The sequence below is a fragment of the Rousettus aegyptiacus genome, unplaced genomic scaffold, assembly GCF_014176215.1.
Source record: "Rousettus aegyptiacus isolate mRouAeg1 unplaced genomic scaffold, mRouAeg1.p scaffold_m13_p_8, whole genome shotgun sequence".
Taxonomy (NCBI): Eukaryota; Metazoa; Chordata; class Mammalia; order Chiroptera; family Pteropodidae; genus Rousettus; species Rousettus aegyptiacus.
Genome location: NW_023416311.1, coordinates 72,976,573 through 73,001,461, shown reverse-complemented (window position 1 = coordinate 73,001,461; position 24,889 = coordinate 72,976,573). Strand labels below are relative to the sequence as shown.

Genomic DNA, 24,889 nt, shown 5'->3' with positions numbered 1-24,889 from the left:
AAGGGGACTAAACTCGAGGTGGTACCAGGGAACGAGGTTCTTCTTGGCCCATTGTGTCCTTCCTGCAGTCAAGGCAGCCCAGAGTTTGGCCATCATTTGACTGCCGTTTTTATTCAAGATATTGACATCAAATTAAACATATTAAATTCAAACACAAACAAATGGATATTTTTTCATCAGTATGAGCTGGGTAGAATACTGCAAGAATTGAAATTATGTAAGCCAAAAAACCAGGGTCAAACCCACAGACAAAGTAGTAAATGAGTCCAAGTAGAGAGTCATGGACACAGCGTGGCCTTTAGAAAGGTGCTTTTGCTAATAATCCTCACATAAGTTGTCCTTCATGATGTGCTCTATATCATGGTTGTACAGAAGGAGACAATTATGACAAACAAAATTCCTTCACAGTTCGCTGGTGAGATTCTACATATACCCATGCATACACATACTCTCATAGAGACCCTTAAAACTTTTCAGTTTCTTCAATTACCTGTCTGTCAAGAAGAAATGAATACTGGAAGGAAAAACTTGCCTCCTTTGAAATAAATGGATTTCTCCCTCCCACATCTGAGAACTGCTCCCATGAGCAGGTAGACTATAAACACAGCCAGAGGAAAGAAGCTTCAACAGCTGGTAACTCAGGACTCCTTGTTGCTCTGAGGGGACCAGCAAGTGAATGTGGTGATCATTTTACAGAGGATCAGTAGTCTTGGTGCTGTGAGCTATGGTCCCATTCTTGTTCTTAGGCCAATGGATATTCACATTAAGCTTGAACTTTAGTGCTTGTCTATCTATTATCTATCAGCATCTAAGTCATCCAGAGCAGACAAATCACTACAATATTTGGATCGCATTAGCACCCTTACTGATGATTACAGCAAAGGGCAGGAATCAAATAACTTACAGAGGCTGAAGTATTTTCATTGGCCCCACCAGGAACAGCTCCTCCTTAGGACAGCTGAGGCCAAGACCTGCCGAGATGCTTGGCCACCTCTGCTGAATATACACTGTGCCTGCTTTGTGGGCATGAGAAGTGACCCTAGGCCTTCAATTACCAGATCTTGCCAAGTAGACGTTTGTTAACCTAATTAATACATGAAGTAGAGGAAACTCACATCTACTGATCATCTATTTGCCAGGTACTTATCTATCACCTAATTTAATCATCACAGCAACATGATGAAGTGAATACTGTTATTCTCAATTCAGAACTTGGGAGACTTCAGCCTACTAAGGTTTAGTAACTTGTCCAGGCTGTACAGAGAACAAGTAACAGCGCCCATGCCTTTTCATGATCTCCTGGTACTATTTTCTACTTGTTATATACTAAGGTCTCCTTTTAAAAAATTCCTATTCCTCTTGCTGATTTTCTGTATGATCCAAATAAACTCTTTCCATCTCTGGGATACAATTTTCTAATAACTGAATATGAGTGAGGATAAGAGTATGAAATGCCATTGGGCATTTTGAAGATGAATGAAATAAATTCTAGTATGATTTTATAAGACTAGTGTGTGTTTCAGGTCTTTTCTTTATAAATTTCAAGGGTAAACCATTTAATCTTGCTAATCCTTAACATCACCATTTATAAAATGAAGAAAACAATACCTACCTTACATCACAAGATTGTTATGAGGATTGAATGGAAAAACAGATGCAAAATTTTAATTAATTTGTAAAGTGTTTTGAGCTCACAGAAGCAAGAATATGGCAAATAAAACTCTCTAATGTGATTTTTGAGATCATAACAACCAGAAGTCTACATCTCTCATACAATTAGGTTCATCTTCAAACACTCCATTAGCTTGGAAATAAGTTCTAAAGCAGTTATATTAACTACCATTGATTGAGGGTCTCTTCTGCATACATCATTTCTAATCCTCACAACTCACATTTTCAAGCAGATATCATTGTCGACAATTAAAATTTGAGAAACTAAGACCCAGAGGTTAAGTGACTTGCTCAAGTAAGAGGCAGAAGCAGGATGGAAATCCAGGTATGCCTAACCCAAACTCTGTTCTGTCTTGGATTTTGTAGGAAAAAATACCAAGATGTTATTAATTTACTATTTGTTTATTTGTTCTATATAAACTTGTGGGTCTATCTGAAAGAGTTTTCACCAATTCCTAATTGCTGTTGTATTTTTTTGCTGATCCTTCATTTCTTTTCTCTCCACTTGGATACAGAGACAAATGTTACATACCGGATAAAACAGGTCAGATCCTGCCAAAACCAACATATCCAGGATATGAGGTAGTCTGAGCTTGGGTTCCCATTGACCTTTGCCCTGGTCAGCCCTGGCGAGGGGCTGCCTGTGCTCCCTGAGGTCAGGTTGGTATGCAGGGCAAAGGGCGAATTTCATGGCAGACGGGCCAGCTCATCCAGCCCTGCCTGTAAATGTTCCAGCTCCCCTCTACCCGTCTAGAATTCCTACTTAGCTTTTATTTTAGTCCTTTGAACAAATGTCCAAAGAGAAAGGTTCCATATAGATCACAGGATGAAAATGCAGTATTGGTGGGAGATGAACTGTCTTTAGGTAGAAAGAAGCCCCACTGAGCTGCCTTGCTCCCCAATCCCACACCTGTTCTATTTAGACAGAAGAGAGCACAGCATAGTGGTGGTAAGATGGATGTCTGTGAAATCAGGCTGTTTGGATGCATATCCAAACTCAGCCACTCTCATGTTGTGTTTAGAGGTTAAGAACCTCTCTGGACCTCAGTTTTATCTTCTCTAATGGGAGAATGACCCACATAGTTACTGCAGGGATTAAATGGCCCATGTGAAAGATGCAACACACTGATTGACACATATAAAGCACTTAATAAGTCTGTTGGGTAGGGGAAATGATGAGTACATTCTCATCTAAATTGAAGAAGGCTGGGTGTGTCCCAGGACATGGATATACTGTGATGCTGTGGTGCGCCAGAAGTGTCATTCCCATAGAATAGTCCTGGTATGATTCAGAAATGCCTTTTTGGATTGTCTGTTGAGGTATGACCAGATGGGGCATGACTCCGATCTGAGGTTCCCTTGGGAATGGTACCCACTGCCCTGCCTGCAATGTTTTCTCATACTGCAGTATGGGGTTCACTTGAGTCACAACCACCTGGAGTGCCTTTCCAAATGTACATGGCTGGGCTCCACCCAGATCTATAGATCTAGCACGTCTTGGGTGGGGGTGAGGTGGGAACTGGCATCATTGGTCCTCTCTTGGTCCAGAGCCTGATGGAATTAACCAAGTCAAGACTGGGCTAGAGGAGTGAGGGGAGGAGACTCCAGGGAGGTGGTGTAGCTGAACCTCCCTCTGAGAACCTTCTCCCACTCCCAGCTCAGTGAACCTTTGCCACTGAATTTCCAAGGGTAGAGTATAGCCCATGTTCTGCAAGTTATTTTTCCCCCCACTGAAGGGAATCCTGGAGGATACTTTCTAATAGAAAGAGTTTTCCAGGCTTTTCCTTAATACCCTGGATTATTCTAATAATCATAATCAAACACTATATTTAAAGCTCTGCTAGGAACTGGAGCAATAAGGAAGAATAAAACACAACTCATAGCTGGAATGCTTATGGACAGGTGATCAATTGGCAGGACAAAGCGGTCCTTGATAAAGTTATTTAGGAGAGCATATATTGTGCCAAAAATGTGACTGGGAAAAATGGCCCCAATGCAAGGTGTAATAGTGACCCTGTCATCTATGACTTACCCCTTGCACACCAGCAACTCTGCTTCTTTATCCTTTAGGCAGGGAAGGGAGTATGGCTAAGTCAAATGAAGTTCATAGGGACCAGGAGTATGTTTGTTTGCTTATTTTTTTGGGGGGGGGTAGGGTGGGGAAGAGGGTGGCTGTGTTATAAAAGGTCATAGGTTTTGCCCTAGAAGACTCTGTGTCCTTTGGAGAATGAGAGGCCACAGAAGGGAGAGAGAAAAGGACATGGGGGCAGTTCCCAGTCAACCAGATGCATATATTTGAGACTCTTTTAGGACAAGGGGTAAAGGGTCTGAGAACAAGAGCTCTCTCTTCCCTAACTCCAGGGGGGCTGAAGTGGTGCTGGGCACTGTGTTGCAGAGAAAGGAGGCTGGCCCCAGAGCTTAATCCCAAATCTACTTCTAGACACCTATTTACTTTTGAAAAATTATGCTAACCTCTTTAAGGTTCATTTTTCTCATCTACAAAATGAGGAAGATAATTTTTTTTTACCTTACAGGTTGATTGGAACTAATAGCCTAATTTATATAAAAGTGTTCTATAAACTCTAATGTCCATTTTTAGAATACATAACTCCTGTTCCTCATCAGATAATAAAAATTTGAGGCGTAACTTGTTATTTCTTGTAGCTCTTAACATGATTCTACTCCCATAACAGACCCTTAGAATATGTTACCAGCCAACACTGATAGTTCTCTCATATGTTAGTCCTTTCAACAATCTGAAGAAACACTCTGCGAAGTTTCAGGTTAGGAGGTTGGTGTTTTAGAAATACTATGTAGAGAAGTGAACATTTCAGAAGACCTGATATCATTAAAAAACAAACAAACAAACACAAAAAAACACGACCCTTAATTTAATTAACTACTCTTTGTTTCTTCAGTCAGCAGGAGCCCTACCTTGGAAGAGGTAGATCTGTAGGTAGGAGTGCTCAGAGAAGGGCAAAGAAGTGTGAGTGCGGAAGTGGGGGACACTTCCCCAAACTATTGCTAGTGGCACTTTCAGCTAAAAAGCCTTTCAAGGCTTCTGCTCCCAATAGGGAACTGAACTCTGGACACTGGTGCATGCAGCCAGCCCTACATGATGCTTAAAGTATGTGACCCTTCTGACAGTGGCTCCTCAGCCACTTGGCCAAACAGCCAGGCTTCCCTGAGAAATGGGTCTCACTCTGGCTTCAAAGAGTCCTAGAACTACCATTCATGGACTTAGGCTGGAGGGGTAGGGGTCTGTGACAACCTAATCCAGTTCTCGTACCCTTGGAAAAGCCATCCCACAGAGTGCCACCAAATTGACAAGTCCAAGCCAGCTCCTGCCTCGAATCCAGAACTTCCTTGAGAAAGACTGAAATGAGGTGTCCCTCTGCCCGGCAGTGACTGGCTGCCTGTCTGGAGCTAGAGGTAACTCCAGGCAACTGTGGAGGCCGAAAAGTCATCAGCGAGGTCTCCAGTCTATTCTTTCACCCTGAGAACAGCAGTGGTTACTGATTTGCATCAGCACACCTCTATTTCGGGCAGGTCTTGCTTGGAGTTGGGGTTTCCTGTAGTATGTGTTAAGTACTCAGTCTCTCTTGAGGTCACCTCCTCTCAGAGGCCTTTCAAGTTGCCTTGGCAACATTAGCTACTCATAATGTCAGGGTGGGACCCACAAAACCAAAGTTTACTTAATCACTTTCTTATTCAAGTTGCTCAGATTCTCATCAACGGAGATAATATAATTAAATTCTGGCAGGTTGGCTTCATGCCTGGGCTTGAGAGAAGCTTTGTCAGTCATAGGTCCATTTCCCTTCCCCTTTATGGAGGTGACGAGTTTGGAAAAGTCTAGACATACATGTGGTTCTGTTCTCTCATCTCTTCATGGCAGCAGGTTTTATAAAATGCCATGCTCAGCTTTGATTAGCGAAGCTCTTGCTATTGGAAGTGTGGTCCAGGCAGGGGACAGCAGCATGTTACAAATGCAAAATCATCAGCCCCACCCAGACCTACTAAACCTGAATCTGCATTTTAACAAGATCCCCTGATGTAAATGAATGCTAACATTTGGAAAGCAACCATCTAAACCATTGTGGAGAGCTTGGATGAGCCTAACCACACAGCTCCAGAAAGAGTAACCCAGGGTTAGACGAGCTGAAGTCCTGCTCAGTTAACTGTTCAACACTGTCCCAGCAGGCCCCCACAGTGCAGGAAGAAGGGCAACCCTCCTCATCCATCAGGGCCATCAGACAAATCATCCAATGCCGTGCCATTTGACTGACAGCCTTTGTGTGTCTGTTGGATGAGATAATGACCACCCAGCCAAAGCCTGCCATGTAGCACCTCAGACATCTGGTGAGCCCTGTGCTGTACTAACCTAGTGCATAGAGCTTGAACTCACCAAGTCATTAGAAGCCTAGAAGCCACATCATCGTTTTCATGACACACCTACGGAAACCACACAGCTGTTTGAAGCAGTATCAACTCATTTCAGAAAATCTAAATGAAGGCCCAAGAAAAGATAAAGGGGGAGCAAGGACCGGGAAGAAATGAAAAAAAAGGGGGGGGTCAACATGCAGGTAGGCAAGACTGCCTCTCCATTTTAAAAAGTAAAGCCTTCCTTTCCTTTTACATTGCAACTTCCTTTAATTTGCAGGATGTTTCTCCCATTTTCTCAATGGTTTTCCTAATTATCATCCAGCTCATAAGATGCTCACTCGCCCATGCACAGAAGCTCCATGGCATTGTGTGGGAGCAGGCACGGACCCTGCTGCTAACGTCGCCATGCTCTCTTCAGGCAACACCAGGGAGAAGGACCTGCTATTGTTCAGACATGCTAAGATTTCTCAATTTCTTTTAACTGCCCACCTCATAGGAAGCCCAAGAATAGAACTTGTTATTATGAAGCACACTCAGCCCACAGAAGAAAAGGGTGAAATATTAAGAAGCATTAACAACGTCATTGTAATAGGAGCAGGTTTGTGTGTTATTCTTTTTCATAACTTACCTGTTGCCATGAGCAGAGATCTGAGACTTGATGGACCATGGCACTCAACGGCAGGTAAGTCCTGGGCTTCTGGCACACACTACAAAGTACAGCTCTCACTCATAGAGCAACCACTGTGAGAGGGATGAACAGATATCCCGATTCATCCTAATGACTGACATCTACAAAAAGGGGAAATGCTATTTTACTGGTGACTAGACTGGTATAAGATTTAATGACTTCCTCTTTTACCATTATCATCATAATGACCATCATTGCTATGATGTACATGCATATTTTTCGAAGGCTGATTGTACAGATAGAATCTGCATCCTCAAGGACTTTATATTATGGAGATCTGAATTAAAAATTTCCCTTTATTACTAGACTAGATTGTACAAAATCTCCAAGAAAACAAATTATGATGTTTAAAGAGTAGCAAAATCTATTCTCTAGTAACACAATTCTTAACTGGGCCATTTTTTTGTTCATAAAATTACAAGTCCATCTACATTCGAAGAGACCAAATCTTTCCTTTCCCAGTCTTTGCTTCCCCTTTATTTTTTCTTGGCCCAACCTGAGTGATGTGTGCTCTCCTAGACCAATCCAACTGCAGCCACTGGGATGGAGTCACATCAAGAACGTGCCTGATAGAGACCCACTCCCACAAGAGTCATGGGGGTGGGGAGGGAGTGGAGAAGGGTGCAGATCCCAAGGTGAGGGAACTAGGAATACAACCTAACTAACCACACTTGGATGTCTGAGGGACACTCTGGCAAGGGCTAGATGGGCTTGGCCTTTTCCCTTTCCTTTCTTTCATGTTCAAACAATAAAACTTCGCTCTTCCCTCCTCCCTATTTCATCTTTCTTTCTCTATTTTTTATAATAGACTTTATCTTTTAGGGTAGTTTTAGGCTTATAGAAATATTAAGCAGAAAGTAGAGAGTTCCTACATATTTCTTACCCCCTCCCACCCCCCCTAGTTTCCCCTATTAGTAACAGCTTACATTCGTGTGATATACTTTTCATAATTGATGAACCAATATTAATTTATTATTAACTAAAGCCCATAGTCTAAATAAGGATACACTCACTGTATTATACAGTTGCAAGGGTTTTGACAAATGTATAATGTCATGTCTCTATCAATATTGAATGTTTTCACTGCCCTAAAAATCCCCCATGCTCCACCCATTCATCCTTTTTTCTCCCCAAATCCCTGTCAATCACTGATCTTTTTACTGTCTCTGTAGTTTTTCTTTTTCTAGAATATCATAGAGCTGGAAATATACAGCCTTTCCAGCCTGACTTCTTTTACTCAGCAATATGTATTTAAGGTTCTTCTGTGTCTTTTCATAGTGTGAGAGCTCATTACTTTTTATTGCTGAAAAAATATTATATTGTACCAAAGTATGTTTATCCATTCACCAATGAAGGACAGTACCATTTCTTTTTTACTTTTTTTTTTTTTTAATCTTTAGGACTACTTTTCTTTCACTTCTACTTCATGCCTTTAATGGGCGACTATTAACTTCTTGCCCCTTTATATTAACTGACACAACTATGATTCCTATATGAAAATGACAAGTCTTCGAGTGTATTTGGTTGGCGGTTTTGGTATTGGTGGTGGATCACCTGTTTACTTGGCAAGTGGGACTTGAATATGTACCTAAAGCCAGTAGATTGTTTTTAATCTACCGGCATGCCTGCACTTACAAAATGAATCACTCAGGAAGAAAGTGATTTCCTGGATATTCCAAAAAGTAGTGAGACTTAAACAACCAGAACTTGAAGTTAAGTATTTTCAAGAATGGGGTAAAAGCCTTGTCACCATGAAACGAAAATAAATGTAACAAAAACTAAAAAAGACATTGCTCGGCAACAGGGTAATGGTATTGGCCCTATTGGGCCCTATTTTGTTGGCACCAAGAATGTTTGAATAGAGTCAGATATGTCATATTCCGGCAATGTTGGAGGCAAATATGTAGTTTATTTATCTTCAAAATGTAAGGTCCCATCAAGAAATGTTAGAAATATTATTTTTTTATATAAACACCCTTCCCCCATCCACATGGATGTTTTGTGGGTTTAGGCTTCTATCAAACACATTCTTTATGTGAACTGACTGCCCTGGCTATAGTTGGGTTGGTAGAGGAGAGGATAAGAAATTCAAATTGAGTTGATCAGATACAAAAGAAAGATTCAGTCTCTTTGAGTGTGGCTAGATTTGGAAAATTAAACTTTCATGCTTTTGGGAGCCATCTTTTATGGCTTGCACACTGAATTCTCTGTAGAATGAGAACAATGACATAGATGGGTATGGGGGAGAAACATGACATATTCTTATCTCTTCTAACTCCTGTTTCCAAGCATTTTCTTAAAGTAGACATTATGGTATCTCATAAACACTTTTTATGGTAACTGCCTCCTTAATATCCACAGCTACCCCAAGCACCCACTGGAAATGAATAAATGATTATGACCTAAGAATATCATAATCCTATTCCCTGGGCACAGGTGATGGTGGATGGGGCACCAGGTAAAGCCAATGAGACAGAGGAAGATAACTACTGTGGGACTCAAGGAAAGAGGCTTCCTTACCCTCTGGAGTGGCTTCTGGTAGAGCATCCCACCCCAGATGAGGAGGATGTATTGAAGTCGGTTTATGTGCCATCCCCAATTCATGTATTTGCCTTGCTTTATAGACCAGTAGGGTCCTAGCGCAGTCTGCTGTTCCTGAGATTATGGCCTCAGGTCACTGTTGTTGCCCTTTTTATCACTAGGGATGAAGAAGTTATACATGCAGTGCCACCTGGCAAAGAGAGACTGCAGAGTCTATGCCTTGGGCCCATTGGTCCTATGGGGGCTGTGGCTTTCCAGACAGCCACTAGAATAAGCCTAGAGACAGAACTAGGATGGGAGGGGGATTAGATCACATAGGAATGACTCTAATCAGTGAAGATGGGAGCCAGGAAGGTGCTGGTGAATAAATTATTCTGTTTCTGCACCCACACACCTGGTCCTAAGATATGACAGCTTGTGCAAACTTTCTGAAGGCTCCACATTGTGCTTAGTCTCTGCCTTTATCCCTCTCCTGCTTCCGAAAATGTCACTCTAGTTCCTAATAAAGTGCTGACACATCAGTTTTTCTGGGTATCCAGGGTAAGACAAGAATGTAACCTCACGGATTGCTGGCAGTTCTCTTGTGATCCTGGGAACCAGTAATAAGGATGAAGCCAGTATTATGAAGAGCAAATAGAGCTGAAAGAAACTTGCTAACATCACTTACCAACCTGGAAGCCCTTCCTGCATCTGGACTTCTGGTTAGCTGAGTCAGGAAGAAGTCCATTATACACACCTAGTTTTCTGTGACTGGCAGCTAAATACATTGTAATTGATGACTTTATCTAGTTTCTAGGAGGACCCACCCCCCATCATAGCCTTATAAAAAATTTCTCTTTTGATCTTAATATAAATTGGTTTCTGGTACCTGCCATCAGATATATCTGCTCCCCTTTTGGTACCGATGAAATACTTTAGAGTCTCTTGTTGGAATTCTGGTCCTTTCACCACTGGAAAAAAAAAAAGAAAAATCAGTGAAAATGTATGGAGTGTATCTACAGCCATGCATAAAATACTGGTTATTTCAGTCTTTATTAAAAAGCAAACATATACATACAATGATTTTTTTTTAAACAATTCTGGAAGTTCTCCCAAATAAAAACCAAACAATAACCCCCAAATAAGAATAGTTTAAGAATTAATCTCTGCCAAGCCAGCTTTCCCCCAGATGATAGATTTGTTAGTTAATCATTCTGAAGCCAGGATTAGAGCACAGTCAACAGTTTAATAAACTATTCATTTCCTACAGTGCTGAGTAGTTTCATGGGCTTTTTACTCTTATGCCATAAACAGGACTATAAATTGTATTAGTAATTGTTTTTGAAAAGGATGTCAAGACTTCCTTTCCAAGATGGCGATTTGAGCCTGCACATTTAACTACACCCTTTCTTCCCAAATTCCTATGGAACTGACCAAAAACATTTCAGAATGTGATTTCAAAAAAAAAAAAAATAAAACCTTTATTCTGAAAATCAGTGAAAAGTGCTATCAACAGGCTAGTAACTGGGAAGAAATTAGCAAAATAGCAGAGACAGCAGCAGATACATGGAAGAAACCACCTAGCCCAAGATTTCACCAGGGCAAGGAAAAGCCCACCTGCATTTTTGCAAGAGTCTGGTGAAATCTTCTGGTGAAGCAAGGGTGAGGGGTAAGGCTGGACAGTGGCATATTTGGGGCCTGCAATGGAAGGTCTTTGCTGAAGCAGGCTCCCGATGGGGTTCACCCTGTCCCTTTCAGAAGGAGATGGTGGCCCAACTAACTTCAGGGCACTACAACAAACACAGGAAAAATAAAATAATAAAACAGGAAAAAGAAGAAAAGAACGACAGGGACTTGCAGCCACGCTGAGAGCCTGGCCTTCAGCAATTGCATTCGCTTCCCCAGGGCATTGTTAGAAACTGGAAAACACTTCCCAATCATTTGCCAGGGGCTGCTGAGCAATTTTCTTCAATCAGCAAGCAGTTTGAGCTTTGCTGATTATGAAAAGGCGTGCTAGACCTGAAGGTCTTCAAGCAGAAAGGGCTCCTTTGCTGTCCAAAGGTTAAGGTACTAGGACCTAAGGGACTGATTGAAGTTTATGGATTTTCCATTGATGAAACATTGACAATGATGTCAGGTGGTAAAATTATACCCCTCAGCTCCGAGAGTATTGTTTCTCATCCCAGACTCACTGCAGAAGTTGACAAGTAAATGGGTTTCTGGCGAACATGTATTCCATTTTTCAATCTGGACACTAAATTGATGTGTAGCAATAATGTGAAGGTAATTATAGGAGTCTGAAGAACTTTTGGTCTTGCAAAAGCCTAAATGTTTTAGAAAGCAGGCTGTTTCTTTTACTTCTGAATTGCTGTTAGATTGTTCAAGAGGAAAATGCATACCAAAGAACTGGATTCAATTCCATTCAAAAAATATGTATGTGCATTTTCTGTGAGGCAAAGTACGGAGCATCAGGTCACACTCATGCTGTTTTCCTTCTCATCATCTCCCTTCTCCCCTTGTTTAAACACCTCTTCATTAATTCCATAAAATCCACCAGAGAATTCTCTGCTGAGGGGGGTGGGGCAGCTAGCCTTTCTCACTTCAGTTGAAAACAGCTCTTCACAACAGATTATTAAGTTTTATTTCCCCCTTGCCAAAGGGATGAAGTTAAGGAATTATTCTCCTGAACTAAGATCTCTCAGCATCCCACATTGTCTTCATCCTTCATACTGTAGAGCAAAGTGAGAGCACCACTGGGGATACAGAGGCAGAGTAAAATAGGAATGCAGAGCTCAGACTGAGACCAGCAGCCCCATTAATTGTGTGACTCTCGGCAAATTATTTAACCTCTATCTTCCTCAACTTATCTACCTGTAAATGGGGACACGAGAGCCTACTTCAGACAGTTTTCATGAAAAATAATGAATTATTTCAAGTTCTTAATGAATATAAGATGACAAAAAAGACCTTGTTATTATCATTTCGGCATAATCTTATTATATACAAGAGGTTTTCTATGTCTTCCGTGAAATGATAACTGGTAATATATATAAATTCTGTAGTTTACATTGTGAGGGTGAGTTGGGGAGGAAATGCAGTACCAAATATAGAATCAACTCTCTGTATTCAGCAGGGGTCTGAGTTTCCCACGGAGATAAGGGGAGAGCGCTTGAGTAGATTTCAAGGAGTTAAGACAAAGGTATTCAAACTGGAGGATGGAACTGGTTGAACAAGTGCACAGGACCAACCCTAGACAATGGAAGGGTGCATGCCAGTTACAGCTTAGTTTTAGAACCTTTATCACCCTGAGCTCCAAGTGGCCCCAGGTCCTTTTCTTGTATCTTGAAAATTTTGGTGTCTACTATCATATCCTAAACTGGGTTAACTGCCGAGAGACTCATCATTCTAGAGGTACTGGAGAAGGCCCTTACCCTTACAAAGAAGGTCTCTATGTGGAAAGTTTTAGTCACAAAGAATGGATTTGTAGGAGATGGATGGGTAATAGGACAGGAAGAGCTATCAGAAGTTCAGGACCAGAGTAAGGCTGCTGGAGGCCCTAAGCACTGATAAGATTCTGACACCCATCATACCTGATATAATTCACACTAAAGGTTATGCAAAACCATAAAACATAAATGCAAAACCCACATGTTTGCTGAAACAGCAATAACTTAATTGTAGATTTCCTGATTTTAAAATTCTAGATGTGTTCATCAAAGCTGAATCAGTACAACTGTGATGAAAAAGGGCCACCCACTAAACCTGACAAGCTCAGAGGACAGCATGGCAGGCCTTACAAACTTAGAGACTAAAAGTAACCACACAGGGTGATCTTAACAAAAATTCCTAACAAAAACTAGGTCATGATGGGTAGTCATTTCCTAGGCCTATAGTTTCCTTGGCAAAGGTCAATTTTTACCTTAAGTGAGGCCATCTATTGTCTTTTTGCATCTAAGATAAAACACATTTGAAATGTCAGAGTAATCCCTTCCAGACCTCTCAAAGCATAGCCGCCAGCACCAGAGCCCGAGACCACAGAACCCTTCACTGTTACCTCGTTCCTCACATATCATCTCTGTGTGCTGCTGTAAATGTTATTAACTATTATGGACCCATTAATGTAAAAGAAGTATTATGCTCTATTTTGTTGTTTTATCCAATCTCAGGGATTTCCCTGCTTTGCTTCTCCCACCCTCTTACTCTACCACCAATGAATTTCACATAACCTTCCTTATGTCTTTTATTCCAATGTATAAAATAAGTTTCAAAACTGCCATTCTCCAGAGCATTTTCTCAATCGAGATTTTGCTTCCTGGCAATTGTAGTCAGTTTGGTTCTAATAAACTCATAAAAATTTTCTATAGGTTTGGACACTTCTTATGTTGACACAATCAATCTCTCTCTCTCTCTGGCCCTGCTTTCTGATGCCCTCAACATGTTTTTAGGCTGCCTCTGGACATTTGAGCACTGCCGTCTCTACATCCCTTGCCCACGGTAACCAGCCAGGTCATCTCCCCTAGCTCTCCAACGAAACTCCTCAGGAACCCTAAACAGGCTCTGCCACCAGAGCCATCTTACATCCGTCCCCATATCTGGTGGCTCTCTGTGACACTGACAGCACTCTGCAGATGAAGCCCAGCCCCGTGAAGTCTCGCCTCAGGGAGTGATGACAACTAACATTTTTCTTTTCAATGACCTGTCTATAGTATGTTCTCTATTGGTGAAAACAACAGAGTGAGTGGCCAGGAATTGCTTCCCTATCTTTTCGGGATTGAGCTAGTGCTTCTTCCCAAAGTGGGGGCTTAACCACCAAACCCCAGGTTCTCTAACAGGGATGGCCGATAGCACTGTGTGGTGGTAAAAGGCAGGAACACTGGAGGCAGAAACATCCGGGTTTGCCTCCTGTTTCAGGCCCTCCCTCGCTGTGTAAGACGACCTCACCTTGCTGAGCCTCAGTTTCCCCCTGTGAAAATGAGTATCAGGAGAGTATTTGTAAGGAGTCATTTCAGTGATGGGGGTTGTCACCATGCGTGACTCAGAACAAGCACTTAACAAATGGTAGCTTTTACTTATAACAAGACCAGGTCCTGCGACCAGTCTCAGAGATGAGACAGTGGCAGCTCTTCCCTTGCACTTGCCTCGTGAGTCTCATGTCCCTCAAGGTAAATTTTCTGGAGAAGCTGACTGGAGACCGACTTGCACTGTCAAAATTTATGAGACCTTAACCTAGATAGAAACATGGAGGGCCTGTAGAAAGCGCTCTCAAACCCTGTGTCATTGTGAAAGCCCTACAAAAAGCCCTACACAAAGAACCCTATGATCACAACAGGGCTCCGCGGTTGTAAACAGCCCCTCCCCTTAACTTTCTCTTTCCCTCTGTAAAAGGGCGCCCAGCTTCTTCTTGCTCCTCCTTCGTGCTGGTGGCTTTCCAGGTCTACATATATGAGATTACAATCCTTTTTTTTTTCTTTTCTTTTTTTTTTTTTTTTTTGCCAAATAAATCATTTTTTGGTGACAGAATTCCTAGTCAACTTTTGTTTTACAGTTAGCAGCACCATCAGAAAGGGTGGCCGACACTCAACTTTATCTACCCTTTCTACAACCTGTCATCAAGTCAGGGTTCCATTAGAAGGCACACGTGGTCTACAGATTAGGAGGAAACAGCCCTGCCTTTCCCCAAGCTCCTGGAGACCACCTTGCTTTCCAAGGCCTGGAAGAAATGAGATATTGACATCCTCAAGGCTCTCAAGTAGGATTTTAAAGCGGAATCCATGAATAGAAAAAATTACCTGAAAACTAAAAAATGCTAATTTGACTTTCTGAGAGTAAAAATAGTGCCTCTGGCAGTTTGAGGTCTTTGGCTTTTGTTTAAAAATTTTGTTTTTAAAGAAATTTTTTTAAAAAGTAATTTTTTAAAACTTTAGATTTCCTCAATAGTAAAGCATAAACATCACAGTCAAATGGTTGCTTAAGGAGTCTGCATAAATGGATTCTAGAACATTCTGTATCCCTCCTAGGGACTAGTCTGGTTCTCGCTTACCTGGTCCCTTGAGGTCAGAAACATTGCAGTTTTAAAGGTCCCTGTTCTTGGGCTTGCGACCTGTGCAGTCACAAGGGGCCCAGTGCTTAGAATTGGTCCTGCATTTGGTTTAATGTTCTACTATCAGATCACTAAATTCTTAATAATTTTCAAACAAAGAATCCTGAATTTTCATTTTGTAATGGGCTCTGCAAACTATGTAGTTTTCCTGTCCTCAGGACCTAGCTCATTTTCTGTTATATAAGAGATGTTTGTCATTAGAAGAAAATTATCAATTACATAACACACTCTCTAACTCTTCATTAGCATTACAGTCAAGCTACAGCCCAAAAAGCATTTGAAATCATCACACTATGTTAGATAATCTGCACAAAGCCAACATTAAGTCTAAAAATTATACCTGAAACTTAATTTGATACATGAAACACCAGCTACCAGTAGATTCTGCCCAGAAACAATTTACAAATCTTCCATTTTCCAGATAGTGACAACTTCTACTATTGAAAATCTCAAAGGAATAACAGGTCAAAGTGGTAGGTATAGACTGCTGCCAAGGTAATGACTAAAGTTATCAAGGTGATGCTATTAAATCCTGAGAAGTGAATATTCAGATCTCATTCAAATGAAGTTCTCAGGGGGAACTGCCCTTTATATAACAATTGATTTTTCTAAAGTGAATTACCAGTTATAGGATATTTACTCCAGTTTGTTGTCTGGGGACCAGGGGATGTGTCTGAACTACATTTAAAGAAAGAGAGCTGAAAAGTAGGGCAGCTTGCAGAATTGTAATTAGGAAGCTGATGATAAAATCATTAAAAGAAATAAAGCAGAATCCGGCAAAAAAAAAAAAATAACAAAAAACCCAAGAAGTGAAATCCCTAAAGAGAGAACATGGTGGGATTTGACACTGAGATAATGTGATATGTTGAACTTTATCTTCCATTCAAAATGATTCATTTTGCAAGGATACAATCAGTGTATATTAAATAAAACATTCTTGTTTGAACACAAGATGGTGATGAGGTGGGTGACTGTATTATCTTACGACAGTCAGGGGTAATCAAAAAAATATGTAACGTGCATCTCTGTATCTATCTATGGACCCTGATCACTGACACATCCCAACATCCTCTCTCAGGCCCAGCCAGCAGCTGAAAGGTTTCAGAGCAAAGGCAACAAGACTAGGGATGACTATAGCATAAGTATAACCAGCTGAACAGGAAAGGAAAAGATAGCGGTAAGACTTTAGATTTTAATACCTGATTCAAGAATCATTTTGGATTACAATGCATGCTGTGGTCACGAGACCTACATAAAGGGTTGCAGCCAGGGGAATATTTGATTGTGCTACACGAGAAGTATGGAGTACGTAACTCTTGAATGAGTCTTTTCTTGGAAGGATTTAACTTGGAGGCTCTTTCCAGCCTCCCAGCCAAAGCCAAAGCATAAAATTTACTTCTCAGCTAGAGTATAAACACAGTATAAAAGAGTATAAAAGAAAAGAAGTATAAAAGAAAAGAAGAAATATATACGTTGTGGAGCTCGAACAATTACAGGTAGACAGAGTTCTCTGTAATTGGTGTTAAAGCCTTAGAGCAAAGAAATTACATGTAGACAGAAAGAAAAAAATATGGGAAAGACTAGAATCAGATAATGAAGAGGAAGAAAGAAAAGCATGCAGGCCAGACAAAAGCTGAGACAGCTGTTGAAGCCATCGTTTGCTTCGGGTTCTCACCAAGTCCATAGTGAAGACATAGTTAGAGTGAATATCAGAACCATATTATTTTATTTTTAGTTTGTTGCTGATACTTAGATTAACAGTTGAACAAACTGCAAGTGGTTCTCAGTCCAGTATAGACAACAAAATAAAACTTAATATTTGACATTTGTGTCCTAAAGTTCCTTGGTCCCCCTACCACAGGCAAATTTACACTGGCCAACTTTTGCTCTGGGCCCCACCTGCTCCCAGGTAGTTTACTACCTCCCACCCCAATCCACTCCATCCTTCCTGTATTCATCTAAACTAAGGAGCTGCCAAAGGCCCACTCCCAAATTCCTTTGCTTTTTAAGCAGTGGGGTAGGACACTTCTTTGTCTTCTATCTAGGTTGTGTTCAGGAAAAAGGCCACAACTTTCAAAGTAAAATAAGCCATTTAAGGTGCTTTTCTATAAATCAATAGAGAAGTCTCACTCTAAAAGAAATCCCACTCTTCTCCTGGACTGACAGTTTAAATAACAGGTGGCTCTTTAAAAATGATTTTTCCCCCACTACTTTACAAATAGCTATGTTACTCCAAATTCTTCTAATATTTTTAAATAGTGGCATATAATTTGGTACTGTAGATATGACACTTTTACAATACAATGCTCTGTTGTTCAATGTTTTAACATTGTCAATATTTTGCTATTATAATAGTGCTAAAAATAGATTTCTATGAATATACTTTCATGTATATATGATTTCCTTATATAAAGAAAATAGAATCATATAAAATTATAAAATTAAAGCAAATAATTCTGTTTTTTGTATGTATTTTAAAAGATTTGCAGGAAGCATTACAAATGCCATTAAAGGTCTAAGTTATTGCTCCATTAGCCACTCATTGACTAAGAAAAAAAGTTTATAGTATTAGAATTGTCATTTTCATAAAAATAAGTAAATTATCAAAGAATTGATAGTCATAACTAGGATCTATGGCTTGAGGTTTTAAAAAAATAAGAAAAATTAAAATTTGGAAAAAGAAATTTCATTTGGTTTTCATGAGTAATAAATCATTCCAAATTAATTCATTCTTTTTGTTGGTACCTATGGCTGACATCAGCCACAACGTAACTGTGATTTGACATATTTTATAGAGTTGGATGGAATAATGAAAAAACTTTTAAAAACAAAGGCTTTGAAAGGGTTTTATTATCAAAAATCTTCAGTAAAGCTGAGTTCCATTTATTTGCATTAAGCCAAAATTATTTTGAAGTACTATGAGCCGACATTGCAAGTATATACTGGCAAATACCTTAGTTTGAAAACATACTTTCCCCACTGCTCTCCTCTACTGTACTTTTTGCTCCAATAAGGTTGGTCAGATTAAGCTTACAACATGTTTAATATCAGAAGAAATATGCAAATACTTTCTTTTAAAGATATTTAATGTTACAGATAGAAGACTTTCACTGCCAGCAATTATAAAGTAGGATATATCAGACTAATCCTATGCTTAAGATCAACCTACTCTTTTAGTAAATTTAAATATATAATACAGAATATTTACTAAAATTGACTACTTGCTAGGATATAATGCAAGTCCCAACAAATTTCAAAGGACTGAAAATTTTTTTCTGATCTTAGCAGAATTAAGCTAGGAATCAGTCACAAAAATATCACTAAAAAATTCTTCAATATTTGAAAATTAAGCAACAAAATTCTAAATATTTCATTGATCTAAATAAGAAATCACAATGGAAATTAGAAAATGTTTTAAACTAAATGTTAATGAGAACATTAACATTTAGTAGCAAAATGTTATTATGAGTTTTGCTATTTATCAAAACCCCTGCCTCCGGTTAAAGCATATTTTCACTAGCTTTTGCTGTATAACAAACCATCCCAAATCTTAATAGATTAAAAACCATCACCATTTTATTTATATCACGATTCTATGGTTTGGCTGGGTTGTTCTTTTGTTCTGGCTTGGCTGATATTGTTGGACTCTCTTCTATCTATGATCAGGTAAAGGTTGCAGAAGATGGCCTTGTTCACATGTCTGACAGTTAGGCTTTCAGCCAAGATGCTTTAGTTCTTCTCCATGTGAACTTCTAGCTTCTAGTTTACTCTCATTCACATGGTATTCTCATTTCCAAGCACAATGAGAGAAGACAAGCTACGATGATTAAAAGCTTTCTAAATCTGTTTTATATCTGCTAACTTCCATTGACTAAAGCAAATCACAGGGCCAACCCTAGGCTCAAGGCTGGAGATCTTTCTTGATAACAAAAACTGCAAAATTTTATTAAAATAGGTAATGCAGCCAGAAATAGGAAAGATTTGTGGTCATTTTTGCAATCTAGCACACATTTTATGTAGTACTCAGAGGGAAATTTATATCTTTAAATACATTTATTAGATAATGAGAAAGATTTGTATTCAAGAAGCTAGAAAAGGGACAAATTAAACCCAAAGAAAAAATAAAGGTGATAATAGTGTAAAAAATCAATGATACAGAAAGCAAATATACAATAGAGAAATTCAAGAAAGCCAAAAGTTGGTGCCTTAAAAATATTGATAAAATTGATCAATTTTGTTCAGCAAGAAAAATGAGAGAAAACACAAATCATTAATAAAAGAAATAAAATAGGGGACATTACTACAGATCACACAGATGATACAAAGATGACAGTATTTATAAACAATTGTTCACCAACACATTTAGAAATTTAGGTAAAATGGAATTCATTGGGAAATGTAACTTATTAAAATAAACAACAAAGTAAGTAAATGAAAAGTAAATAAAAAGATATGCCAGTTTTGGGATTGCACTACTAAATACTATAAAATTATCAATTTTCCTAAATTAATCTTTAGGTTCAATAAATTCCCAATCGAAAATCACAGAAGGCTTTGTGGACATTGACAAGTGGACTCTAAAATTTTAAATGGAAACACAAAGGGCCAAGAATAGCAAGAGATAACATTAGAAATAGAAAAATAGCAAGTTAGAGGACATAAGCTACCAAACATCTAAGTGTTACAAAGGTACAGTTATTTAAAAAAAAGAAAAAAGTATGGTATTGGTGCAAGGATAGGAAAAAAGGTGAAAAAATAGAGCCAGAAGTAGATTTATACATACATAAGAATCGTTTTTACAATAAAGATGCCACAGCACTGTAGTAAAGAACTTTTTCAGTGATGCTTGATCAATGATATATCCATACAGAAAGAGATGAACCTTGATTCCTACCACACACCACACACAAAAATCAATTCTAGATGGATTATAGATCTAGATGTGAAGGGTAAAATATTAAAGCATCTAGAAAGTAACAAGGTGACCTTGGCAGTAGAAACTGGAACAGCACCCATATTTAAATATCTGAATGAGATGCATCTGATATATCTGATCGGCTCTATACAGTCTTCTCCATTTATTCTAGCTCACTTGGATTAAGCTCTTTTCTGAACTTCTATTTCTCTCTCTTAAATTACTATCACATAGTTTAGCATTCACATTGTGAATGGCAGAACTTTTGTTGTATGTGCTGGTCTTGCAAACTTTTTCATGGCAGAGCTCATCATTCTCCACTCCAATTTTTAATAGTGTTTTTGTTAGTGCTAGGCCCTCGATTAATAACTGAAAACTTCAGGTGGTCACAAATTTCTATGAACCTCTGCTCTGCTTTCTCTACAACATGGTGCTTGAGTCCTCCACTTACCTGAATACTCAGAAAGTCTCACCTAAGTATCCTTTGAAAGCAAAGCACTATTCCAGGCATCATGCAGGTTGCTAATTGTGTAGGTCTCATCCTGTGCTCTACAAAAGTTTATAATCTCTTCAGAGAGACATGAGACAACATATTTTGTATTTCAGGATATTATGAAATGAGTGTCATGGAAATGGCCATAATATTCATTCAGAGAGAAGAAGGGATTGTTTCTGCCTGGGCTAATCAGGAAAGGCATTTGACTTGGTGGCATCTTAGTTGGGTACTAAAGATTATAATAGGGTATTCCAGGCAGAGTGAAATCTAATGAAGTTTTTGAATTGATGTATTATTTTCTTAGATAATTGTCTGAATAGATTTCTCCAGGAAATTAGACTTTCTATAACCACAGAAGAGTGCTTGTTGAGGCTATGAAGCAGGTACTTCTGGAAGAACAGAAAAATGGTTGCTTCTGTGTGAATTTTATGGCTTTTAAATCTAAGCCATCAGAGTATTATATTAGCAGAAGCTCTTACCTTTCATATACACCCATGTCTCTTTTCTGCTGGTCCCCTCCAGCTCAGGGGAAGAAGCTACTGTAACATGTCTGTTTTGGTTGTTTGTATTGCCTTTTACCACTTTTATGAAATTGAATAAAGAAATTGCATTATGTTTTTCAAAGAGTTGAAAGAAGTCAGAACAACGAGAAGTCCAGACTGGCTTTAAGATTCATGCCAGAGATTAGCGTGAATTCAGGAACAGATGGGAGGGCCCTGAATTCCTTGGTGTTAGTATATAGCAGAGTGCCTGGGTTGCAAACTCAAATGCCTACAGGGAGCATGGAGGTAAAAGAAGTGGGTGGGTAGGCTAAATGTAAAAATAGCAATAGCACAAATGTGATGAGAAATGTCAACTAACACTTGGGTTGTATTAAAGCAAATTCTCAGGCCCTACCCCAACCTACCAAATCAGGAACTCTGGGGTGGTGCCTAGCAATCTCCAGATGGTTCTGATGGATAGTAATGTCTGGGAAGTATTGCAATAAGAAAAGTGAAGACAGAGGCAAACTGCTGTGCTCGCACCCCACATAAAGGGCAGACATTTCTCAGCTCTATTTGATTTTTGCCTTGTAGGGTATGGAACCTATGTTGCCCAACCTTCCGGTTTTGTAAAGAGAGATCATAAATCTGAATTTTAATGTGACATCCCCTGATTTTTTAAACACTGGCCATCATTAATAAATGAAAACTCTGGTGGCCAAATATAATCATGGCCAACATTTTACTATGGGCCCTTAGTTTGCAATCTCTAGCAAGGGATTAAAAGCATATGCTCTAGATTCAAACAGTTATAAGTTCAAATTCTAGTTCTTCTTCTTATGTGGGTAACTCTAGGTGAAATAACTTCCAATTCTTAACTTCCTCTTGTGTAAAATGGGCATAATAATAATACCTGCTTCATAGGGTCCTTGTGAAGGTGGAGTGAAGGAATCCACACAATGCACTTACTCAAGGGCCTGGCACATAGCAAATACTAAAAAAAAAAAAAAAAAAAAAAAAAAAAAAAAAAGGCATCTTTAGAATTGCTCTGCTCAAGCACAGGATGTGCTGGATCTGTAAGGGAAAGGAAGGCATCTGAGCCAGGAGAGTAGGGAAGTCTTTGGCTTCTTTAGGCTAAGCTGAGTGGTCCTATGCAATGTCCAGGTTGTGTGCCAGTCTCACGCAGGAACCAAGGACTGCTAATAGTAAGAAGAGGATGAGTTTGATGGGTGTGACCCTGTAGGAGAAGGTTCTCATAATCTCCAATATCATTCTGAGCAATCTGCTCATATATAGCCAGAACTCAGACTGGACTGGCAGTAACGAACCTGGAAAGTCTTAAATTCCCAGGAGCCTAAGCAAGCAGGTTATGTTCAAAGCTTAAATGTGAGAACGGCCAGGTAGACTGTGGCAGAAGCTCAGACCCACCCATCAGCCAGTATGTCTGAGCATGTGGGGAAAGGAGAAGTTGAAACCAGAAAAAAAGTGGCGTGGACTGGAAGCTAAGTTGGCACCCAGGGCTTATGCTAGGTAGAGCAGATACCAGGTCTGTGGGCAGCCACGATTAATTGCAGGCCCCACATCTGGAGGCACTGAGACAACTGATATACTTCTGTTCTTAATCTAGACCAGCTCAGCTCTTAGGCACGAATGAGTGTGGAGGTGGACGGCATTAGAGGCTCCTGATCTGAGTGGCTGGGAAAGGTGAAGCTTGACAGATGCTGATATAGCATCTCATTGTCTTAGGAGGCAAGATGTCACAGTGCAAATTAAAAGGGTTGATTTTGGGTCAGGGTGTAGGATGCTGTGGATGAGGAGTCTGGGCAAAAGGAAAACTATTGCACTTATTGGCCAGAGATGACAGAATCTTAGCAATTAGACAACTCCTCTCAATTATACTCATGACAGACATCTTCAATTGATTGAAATATTCTCTCTGCTAATCTCAGATAAGACATCAAAATATTTTCAGAACTCCATTCTATCTAGATAGCTACTCTAATAGAAGCAAACTGGCATGTAAAGGTCTGTGTGTCAATTGCTACAAGGTGATGACAATGAAGGTGAAAGGGAGGGGTTTGTAAAACATTGTGAAATATAATCAATAGGAGCCAGGGCCTACATTTTTGATGGGGCAGGAGGTGGGAGCAAGATGGGGCAAGGACGAGGAAATCCAGATCAAAGATCACAGTAAGATTTCAAGCCTTAGAAATGGGAGAATGTTTGGTGCCATTAAGAAAAGCACCATCCCTCAAGGAATCCTGCAAAATGAGAAGGTTAGTGGAGAAAAGACGATGATTTCACCTTTTGAGGTCCTGGCAGTACATGAAGGTAGAGGTTCAATCAAGTATTTGACATGCCAGACTCTCCTCAAACAATAACAGCTTTTTATACTTGGTATCTCACTGTATGGTACTTTGGGAAGATACAAAGAATGCATTGGATACTTGGTTCTTAAGAAGTTAAAGAGATAATGGAAGCATAGGGACAACCACATGTGTCTACTAAAGACATGTAGAACCAAAACAAATTAAACAAAAACCACACACATATCTAAGGAAGGGGATGAGTGATTGGAGAAATGAGGCAAGGCATGGGAGCTGAAGGTAGAGCTCAAGGAAGTGCTGAGCACGCACATACTACTGGGCCTGGAATATGAACTGAATTATTCTGTGTATGTGGGTTGTTGTCCAAAAAGGACACCCTCATGGCATGACAATAAAAAAAAAAAATCATTGATGCCATGGTTATATATTTATTTACTAAGTCTCGACTTATTTAGGCATTATGCTAGTGGTCAAAAACCCTTTGCTCTTAAGGAACCCACAGACTTTTGAGAGAGATGTACCAAGTTATTACAATATAGCACGAGATGTGCTGAGATACAAATATGCACAGAGAGATCCAGAAGCATGTAGCAGAGTCCAACACAGCCTGAGAGGGACAGGGCAGGTGCCCTACAGAGGATGAAGTTGGAGCTGCACTGAAAGCAAACTAGAAAGGACTGATTCATTTATCCATCATTGTCCATTCATATGCCAAGTTTCCAGGGTTCCCAGGCAGCACCCAGCTGGAGCAGAGAAGTGTGTGGGTGTGGAGTACGACTCAAGGTGGGCTCTTTAATGCAATTCCTCAAGCTTGCTCCTGGAACCAGGCCAGAGGGATTTGAATCACCTTTTATTTATTTAGTCACTCATTCATTCATTCATTTATTTTTTGTTGTTGTTGTTTTTGAGGGAAGCATAACAGCATTTGTAGCTAAACTATTATAATTTTTATATGCTGGCTGGCTTCCAGAATAAGCTGACTAAATAAACCACCACCTTTCAGAGCAAGCACTCCAAGGAATCCTTTCCATATACTGATATTCCTAAAAGTCTTCTCTACCAGGAAAATGAAAGTCGATTTCAGTCAGTTGTTAAGACTGGGCTTTTGTTGTTGTTGTTTAACACTGTTGGTCTTCCATCTTTTTTAAATTAAATTTTTAAAAATAATTTAATTTTTAATTGTGGCAAAAAAATGTGTGGACAAAAAAGGGGCCACATACTAAGCCTAACAAACTCGGGGGAGGCCCACATGTCAGGCCTTACAAACCGAGAGACCAAACAGAGTAGGCTGAACAGAACAATTCCTA

The 24,889-nt window shown here is 39.7% G+C and overlaps 1 long non-coding RNA gene across 1 annotated transcript in view; it reads right to left on the bottom strand.

Annotated features, from left to right (window-relative positions):
- Nucleotides 1–24,889, bottom strand: part of LOC118606745 — a 69,257-nt gene that overhangs the window by 39,884 nt on the left and 4,484 nt on the right. Inside the window, exons 2-3 of the long non-coding RNA XR_004952594.1 lie at nucleotides 10,152–10,233; nucleotides 6,683–6,843 (exon numbers count right to left, since the gene is read on the bottom strand). This is a non-coding gene — a long non-coding RNA (uncharacterized LOC118606745). The remainder of the gene's footprint in view (nucleotides 1–6,682; nucleotides 6,844–10,151; nucleotides 10,234–24,889) is intronic.